The sequence below is a fragment of the Mixophyes fleayi genome, chromosome 3 (genome assembly GCF_038048845.1).
Source record: "Mixophyes fleayi isolate aMixFle1 chromosome 3, aMixFle1.hap1, whole genome shotgun sequence".
NCBI lineage: Eukaryota > Metazoa > Chordata > Amphibia > Anura > Limnodynastidae > Mixophyes > Mixophyes fleayi.
This window is the reverse complement of record NC_134404.1, coordinates 240,270,578-240,279,093: the sequence shown is the minus strand read 5'-3', so window position 1 is coordinate 240,279,093 and position 8,516 is coordinate 240,270,578.

The window sequence follows — 8,516 nt, the reverse complement described above, 5'->3', positions numbered from 1 at the left end:
GTATCCTTTATAGAAGAGTATGCTATGCATTTTGCTGAAAAGGCAAGATGTATTTACACCACATACATTTTGATACATTCGTTATTCATGTGTTTTTAATGTAGCCATGTCCATGCATTTTGCATACTATACGGCGACTTAAAATCCTAAACACAAGAAAGATCAGGTCAATGTGTTTGTTAAAAGTGTGTATTTCGCTAATTATTAGCAAAGGAAAAACAACGTTCAGAGTGTTCCACATCATTGTTATTTGACAGTGATTAATGAGTAAAGAGCTATCTCGTAAAAATAAGCCCCAGGCATTTGTGTTGTATTGTGTGTAAACAAACTGTTGGTCCCTCCCACAGTGGGCGTGAAGTATACATTAGTTAGCTTGCCGTCAATCAGTTGAGAGCCGTCGCATGTGCTTGTACCATGTTTAAAGATCCGCAGGTGGGTGTGTTTTATAACGTTTGTACTGCTTATTTCCGTCCCTTAAGTGTAGTGGACCACAAGAGGGTGTGTTTTTGCTGTTTGAGGTGCTTATTTCACTCGCGTAACTGTTTGCATCACTCAAAGTATGCATAGCAGATGCGTATGCGTTTGTGTACCTTGATGAATCGGGCCCCTGGTTAAGTAATGCTAAAATCTCTCCTGTCTATATAAACAAACCAAACTGTCTTTTTCTTGCAACCTTCCATTTTTGGCAAAAACATTAACAGTTCCAGTTTGGGTTACTTGCAGAGAAGCAGGAAATGTAATTAAGTTCTCTTTGCTGGAATAATACTAAATCCCTACTAAATATATATACATTGTAAGCCATTGACTGTAGTTACAAATGCCTCTGTTTCCCTCCAAACTGTGACTGTCCATTTCAAAAGCAGTGAACTCCACTGTAAAACTATTAACCTTTTGGAAATTTACATACCCCTGGTTCCTCCCATACTGTGTTTTTCATGACATGAAATAGATTTGTATTAGCTTCCTGGTTAATTTCTTTGAATGAATCCAAAGAAAAAAAGGTATGACCTTCTAAGGTATAAGTGTGAAATTATATTAATACTTGAAACTTTATTAGTATACATTAAAAACGTTATGAGTACACAACCAGGATGAAAAACAGGCAAAATATTAAATAGAAAGTGTTGAATAAAGAAAGAATTAAAAAACAAATCACCTGGATAGTAGGGCTGACCTAAATATATATTGTCTTGCAGACCAGAGTGGACTAGTGAAAATACCCTATTAGGAATAATGCATGATGGTAAATTAATCAAAAATTGCCTAGATAGGCAAGGAACTAAGCACACTAGGTCCCTAAATGGTTATTAGTATCTAAAAGGATTCAGGGTAACTCCCTTGAAAATCCTTAGTTGTTATTTGTGATGTAACAATGTAACACCTGTTACATAGCATATACTTGCATGGTACAAAAACGAACTCTAGGTGGCATCACTAGCTAGTGCGTTGAAGATATCTCGATCAAATGCCAATATATGAGAGCATTAGTAAAAAATATTACACAAAGAGAGATGAGTGCCAAAATACAATAAGCACTGCTATTCAGTGGTAATGTGTGATATATCTCGAGTGAATAGTATATCGTTAATACCCACCCTCACATTGCTAACTGCTAATGCAAAAGATCACTACATAGGGATATGCTGAAACCTTTTATTAGGTCATATATTTATTTGATATATATCACATAGGTAGTATATAATTGGCACCCGCTCTCACATTACTAGCTATTAATATATAGGGTCACTGTCCATTCAGAGAGACTAAGATTAATCAGTGCCTAAATAAATAAATTTGTCCCGCTAATGAGATGGTAAATTATATGTGTACTAAGACAGAGCTCTCCTCTATATCAATCTGCATTCACACAGTGTTGTGTGTACTGAGACAGAGCTCCCCTCTAAACCAATCAAAATCCACACATGCATGTAATGTTCCTCCGAAAATTTACATGCTGTGTGGATAAATAGAGGAACAGGGGTAATAGGGCGTTATTGTATAGGCTGAATAAGGTAATCGTAGTGCACTGTGATCTAAAAGTTTCTGCTCAAGACAAACTAAGTTTATCGGTCAAACACCGCTATCAGCTCCTACTTCCGGGTGTGATGTCACTTAACGTGACGTCAACCCGACGTACATTTCGCCAAACAGCTTAATCATGGGGATTACTGAACTACCAAAGGAGGATCAGTTTTATACTACTTGCGGCCAATCAGCATATTTCTTGTTATCGTGGCACTCATATTAGGCATCTGTGGATCTCACATATGAATTTTATTATGTAGAAATGCTATACCAATATAAAGCCTTAGTCTAAAGTAAGTATGGGGATTAGTTAATTGTAATTCATGTGGTTTAATAAATTCAAAATGATAAAATAAAAGAGATTATTGATTAGTGTGGAAAACATACTATGTGTTAACATTTGAAGAAGTAATCATATTTGTTGTCTCATTTGATTGATTATGTGTTATTTGATTTTTAGTTTTGAAGTTTGTACCTTACCATTACACTACCTTATCATTATTATTGGTTATTGGCTAGATTTATTGGTTTATTAATTTATTTGAGTATTTAGATTATTTTTTTATATTGTTATGGTTTATTATAATTCTATTATATATATTGTTTTAGTGTTATTTAGATCTATATTATTATTATTTATTGTGGAAAGTAATATATTTATATTTTATATTTTTGTTTATTTATTTATTTTTATGTTTAGTTTTTTTAGTTTTTATTTTTTACTGTTTATTGTTACGTTTATTGTTATATTTTTATATTATAAATACATTTCTTAAATATTAAATAAATGTGGTTATGTAGCAATTTTGCAACTGAGGTAAGTATATGTGTAAAGTGTGTACTAGTAACAAAAATATGTGATGTTTATACTTATAATAAAAGTGATGAGTGTTAAATATTGTAGAATAATAATTGGGTAGAAAACGTGACAATTGAAAACACAAAGAAAACATTATAGAAAAGTAATAAATAAGTGATGATGATGAAAATTATTATATGGATCAAAAATGATCAAAAGGTGAGTATTGATTAAAACGTGAAGAAAAAATGTTTAGGGGCCCCTAAATTGGATCTGAAATGGTGAATAGTGCAGATAATATCTTTGATTTAACAATTGTATATCCTACGAGTGTAAAGTTAAGACAATATACATAGAGTGCATGAAAAAAAATGTGAAAAAATAATTAAATGGTCTATAAAAAATCCCATATCATTGAATAGTTTGCCTATACAAGTCCAAAATTTACATAAATCATGGAAATAAGTATAATGGAAGTGTGCAAGTAAAAACACCTGTGTTTACGTTTTGTATCACATATACGTACACGGGCACACATATATAAATAAATACAAACACACAGTGTCAAAGGGACATTAATTGATACATCTGAAAAATACCCTTTATTGTATCCTGGATACCCAGAGGATATCAAAAATCAATGCTTATGAGCAGGAAATTTTTATTATGAATTAATTGATGGTAGAACTGTTCATTCCAAGTGTATTGGTTTGTAATGAAAAAGAGAACTTCTTGATACACTTATTTATCATGAATACCATTTTACTTCATAATAAGCGATATATTGTGACGATCAAAATAGTCAAAGATCTATTGTATCGAGAAACTAGATTATACATAATCTCCATGATGTATTTGATATACTGATTGGTTAAGAATAGCATTTTATTTATACCATATATAGCACTTCTGCCTCACAGCGCTGGGGTCATGAATACGATTCCCGACCATGGCCTTATCTGTGTGGAGTTTGTATGTTCTCCCTGTGTTTGCGTGGGTTTCCTCCGGGTGCTCCGGTTTCCTTCCACACTCCAAAAACATACTGGTAGGTTAATTGGTGATGATGATGATGAAAACGTAACAATAAACAATAAAAAATAAAAAATAAAAATGAAAAAATAAATAAATAAACAAAAAATATAAAATATAAATAAATTACTTTCCACAATAAACAATAATAAATCTATAGATCTACACAATAAATAATAGATCTAAATGAAAATAAAACAATATATATAATAGAATTATAATAAACCATAACAATATAAAAAATAATCTAAATACTCAAATAAATTAATAAACCTATAAATCTAGCCAATAACCAACAATAATGATAAGGTAGTGTAATGGTAAGGTACAAACTTCAAAACTAAAAATTAAATAACACATAATCAATCAAATGAGACAACAAATATGATTACTTCTTCAAAAGTAAACATTACATTCACTTAATGCTGTGTGGATTTTGATTGGTTTAGAGGGGAGCTCCGTCTCAGTACACACAACGCTGTGTGAATGCAGATTGATATAGAGGAGAGCTCTGTCTTGGTGCGCATTTAATTTACCATCTCATTAGTGGGACAAATTTATTTATTTAGGCACTGATTAATCTTAATCTCTGAATGGACAGTGACCCTATATATTAATAGCACGTAATGTGAGAGCGGATGCCAATTATATACTACCTATGTATTATATATCAAATAAATATATGACCTAATAAAAGGTTTCAGCATATCCCTATGTAGTGATCTTTTGCATTAGCAGTTAGCAATGTGAGGGTGGGTATTAACGATATACTATTCACTCGAGATATATCACACATTACCACCGAATAGCAGTGCTTATTGTATTTTGGCACTCATCTCTCCTTGTGTAATATGTTTTACTAATTCTCTCATATATTGGCATTTGATTGAGATATCTTCAACGCACTAGCTAATGATGCCACCTAGAGTTCGTTTTTGTACCATGCAAGTATATGCTATGTAACAGGTGTTACATTGTTACATCACAAATAACAACTAAGGATTTTCAAGGGAGTTACCCTGAATCCTTTTAGATACTAATAACCATTTAGGGACCATGTGTGCATAGTTCCTTGCCTATCTAGGCAATTTTTGATTAATTTACCATCATGCATTATTCTTAATAGGGTATTTTAACTAGTCCATTTTGGTCTGCAAGACAATATATATTTAGGTCAGCCCTACTATCCAGGTGATTTGTTTTTTAATTCTTCCTTTAGTCAACACTTTCTTTTTAATATTTTGCCTGTTTTTCATCCTGGTTGTGTACTCATAATGTTTTTAATGTATACTAATAAAGTTTAAAGTATTAATATAATTTCACGCTTATACCTGGAGTGCTTAGAAGGTCATACCTTTTTTCTTTGGATTCAATCAATAATAGTTCTGACCTTAGCATCCCCTCACGATATATACAATTTTTGTTTGACAGTGAGGTTGGTTAGCACCTTCTGTGGAGCCTTTTTCCCTCCCTTCTTTTTCCCACACATATGATTAAATTCTTTATTGGATCCCTTCTTTTTGTAAATGCTTAACGGCAATGAGGATGTTTTAGGAGGATATTAGTTGTGCAAACGTTAATATACCTTGCTGGTACAAGATTTTTCTTTGTCCTTCATTAAATAGTGCAGTCTAAATAGAATTTTGCTTAAGGAAATTTGGACAATTTCATAACAGCATAGCAGCGCAATCTCCTGAGGATGTCTAAGAGACAAAGGGCTAGATTTACTAAGGGGCGGATTGGTAAAACCACTGGTATTCGGTGATTTTTCCGGCGGTTTTAAAACTGCCTGTCACGGGCACTAGGAGTATTTGCCCAGGATATCACCAGATGATGGACTTACCAGAGAAATAGAGATGGTACTATGGTTCTCTGGTAGCAGGGTGACAACGGAACAGGAGAAACAGCAAATGGTGAGAGAATGCTCGAGGAAAGTCTATGACTAGCAGCACTGGTAATGAGTAGATGAATGTACACGAGGAACCAGATGGACAAGGGAACGTGAGGAAAGTCAGTGGTCTGCGTATAGAAAGTTGTACCACTGCTATAGTGAGGAGAAATGTCCAGGAGTAGCGAGGAGGTAGTGAGATTCAGCGGTCTGCGTATAGCAAGTTGTACCGCTGTCTATAGTGAAGGAATGGAATCCAGGTGAAGGTAGGTAACGGGGAAGTCAGTGGTCTGCGTATAGCAAGTTGTACCACTGCTTATGTGAGAGGATACTTGAAACTGGTGTCACAGGGAACAGGAGTCAGTGGTCTGCGTCAGCAAGTTGTACCACTGCTATATATATGTGAGGAGGGGCACGAAGAGATGAATGTAAAGCGGAGTATACACGGGGCACACAGAACTTGATCCCATGATGATATCCACAATACAACGATAACTGATAAGCACTGTTTGAAGTATACAAAGTCACAATAACAGTCCAGGCAATAGGAGACAAAGTCAATAGAAACAATAGCTTCAGTGGATAGGAGGCTCCGGAGGAGAACACAACTCAGTCCAGATGGATATGCAATACACAAGCAAAGTCAATGGAAATTATGCATACCGCGGTTCAGGAGAGCAGGCTGTCAGAGAGACGTGCAGGGATACCTGAACGGCTGAAGGCCGGCAGGAGGATAGACCACTGGAGGGTGGAAGCGGTAATCAGGTTGGTGCAGCGCACGGCAGGTAATCCAGAATCCACGAAGCAATACTCAGGAAGCAGTAGTAAGTGGAACTGGAAACATGAAGAACACGGGAGAGTTGAGGCTGTCTGGTATCCAGTAGTAGAGGTGGAGGCAGCGGAGCGCTGACACGATAAACCCAGGAGAGTTGAGACGATCAGGAACTCTGTAGAAGTAACGGAGGCAGCGGATAGGAATCAGCTGAGAGCAGGCACGATGAACACAGGAGAGTTGAAGTGAGCAGGAACTCTGTAGAAGTAACGGAGGCAGCGGATAGGAATCAGCTGCGAGCAGGCACGATGAACACAGGAGAGTTGAAGTGGTCTGGAAACCACGATAGCAGTAACAGGAATCAGCAGGAGCTGAATACACGAGGAACACAGGAACACCTTCAGAGGCTCATGGGGAATGAGACTCCAAGATCAGGCAACCAGGTAATGATCACAGGTGGTTTAAATAGGGAGGGTTGCCTGATCATCCAATCAATTAAAAGCAACAGGAACTGAAGGTTTGAAAGGGCTGCACATGTGCAGACCCTCAGGATGGCGGACGATCACGGTTCCTGAATACACAGGAAGTGGCACTCACAGTCCGGTGAGTGACAGTACCCCCCCTTTTAAAGGTGGGCACAGAACACCTGGAACCGGGTTTGTCCGGAAACTTGGAATAAAACTTCTTAAGAAGAGTTGGAGCATTAAGATCTTCTGCTTTGATCCATGACCGCTCTTCAGGACCAAAGCCCTTCTAATGAACGAGGAAACGAAGAACTCCTCGCGAAATTTTTGCATCCAATATGTGAGTAATCTCAAAGTCCTCCTCTTGATGAATTTGAACTGGCCGCGGTGCTGAAGGAGGGACCGAGAAACGGTTGATGATAAGAGGTTTCAGCAAAGACACATGGAAGGCATTGGAAATACGAAGGTTCTTAGGTAGTAGAAGTTTGAAACAAACTGGATTTATCACTTGAATGATCCTATACGGACCAATAAAACGAGGAGCGAACTTCATAGATGGGACCTTCAAACGAATATTTTTGGTTGATAACCAAACACGATCTCCGATTTTCAGTGGTGGAATAGCCCGTTTCTTTTTGTCTGCAAAAGACTTATATCTGGCAGATGTCTTCTTTAAACAGGTTTTGACCTGAGACCAAATATTTTTGAAGGTCTGACAAACAGTCTCTACAGCAGGAACTTGGGTGGGAGGGAGGGCAGGAAATTCCGGAAAAGACGGATGGTGACCGTAAACCACAAAGAATGGAGTTTTAGAAGATGACTCATGATACATGTTGTTATGAGCAAATTCAGCCCATGGAAGCAAATCTACCCAGTTGTCTTGGTTGGCTGAAGCGAACATCCTTATAAAAGTCTCAAGATCTTGATTGACTCTTTCGGTTTGTCCGTTTGATTGAGGATGGTAGGAGGATGAGAGTGATAATCGGATACCCAAGGTCTTACAGAGGGCCCGCCAGAATCTGGAAACGAATTGTACTCCTCTATCTGAAACAATCTCGGAAGGACATCCATGAATATGGAAGATTTCTTTGATGAAATAATCAGCCAGAGTAGATGAAGAAGGTAAACCGGTCAAAGGAACGAAATGTGCCATCTTCGAAAATCTGTCCACCACTACCCAAATAGTATTGCAGTTTTTACTAGGAGGAAGGTCAGTAACAAAGTCCATACTAATATGGGTCCACGGCTTGGAAGGAATGGGTAGTGGTTGAAGCAAACCCGCTGGAGTTCTGCGGGGAGTCTTGAACTGGGAACACAATTCACACGCAGCCACAAAATCTTTGACATCTTTCCTCATAGAAGGCCACCAGTAACTTCGAGAAAGAATTTCAAAGGTCTTGCGTTCACCAGAGTGTCCAGAAAAACGAGAAGAGTGAAACCACAAAAGGATTTTCTTCCTAAGAGCAGGAGGCACGAGGGTTCTCCCAAATGGTAGCACCTTAGTGGAAGAAGCAGCCAGAGAAACACATTTGGGGTCTA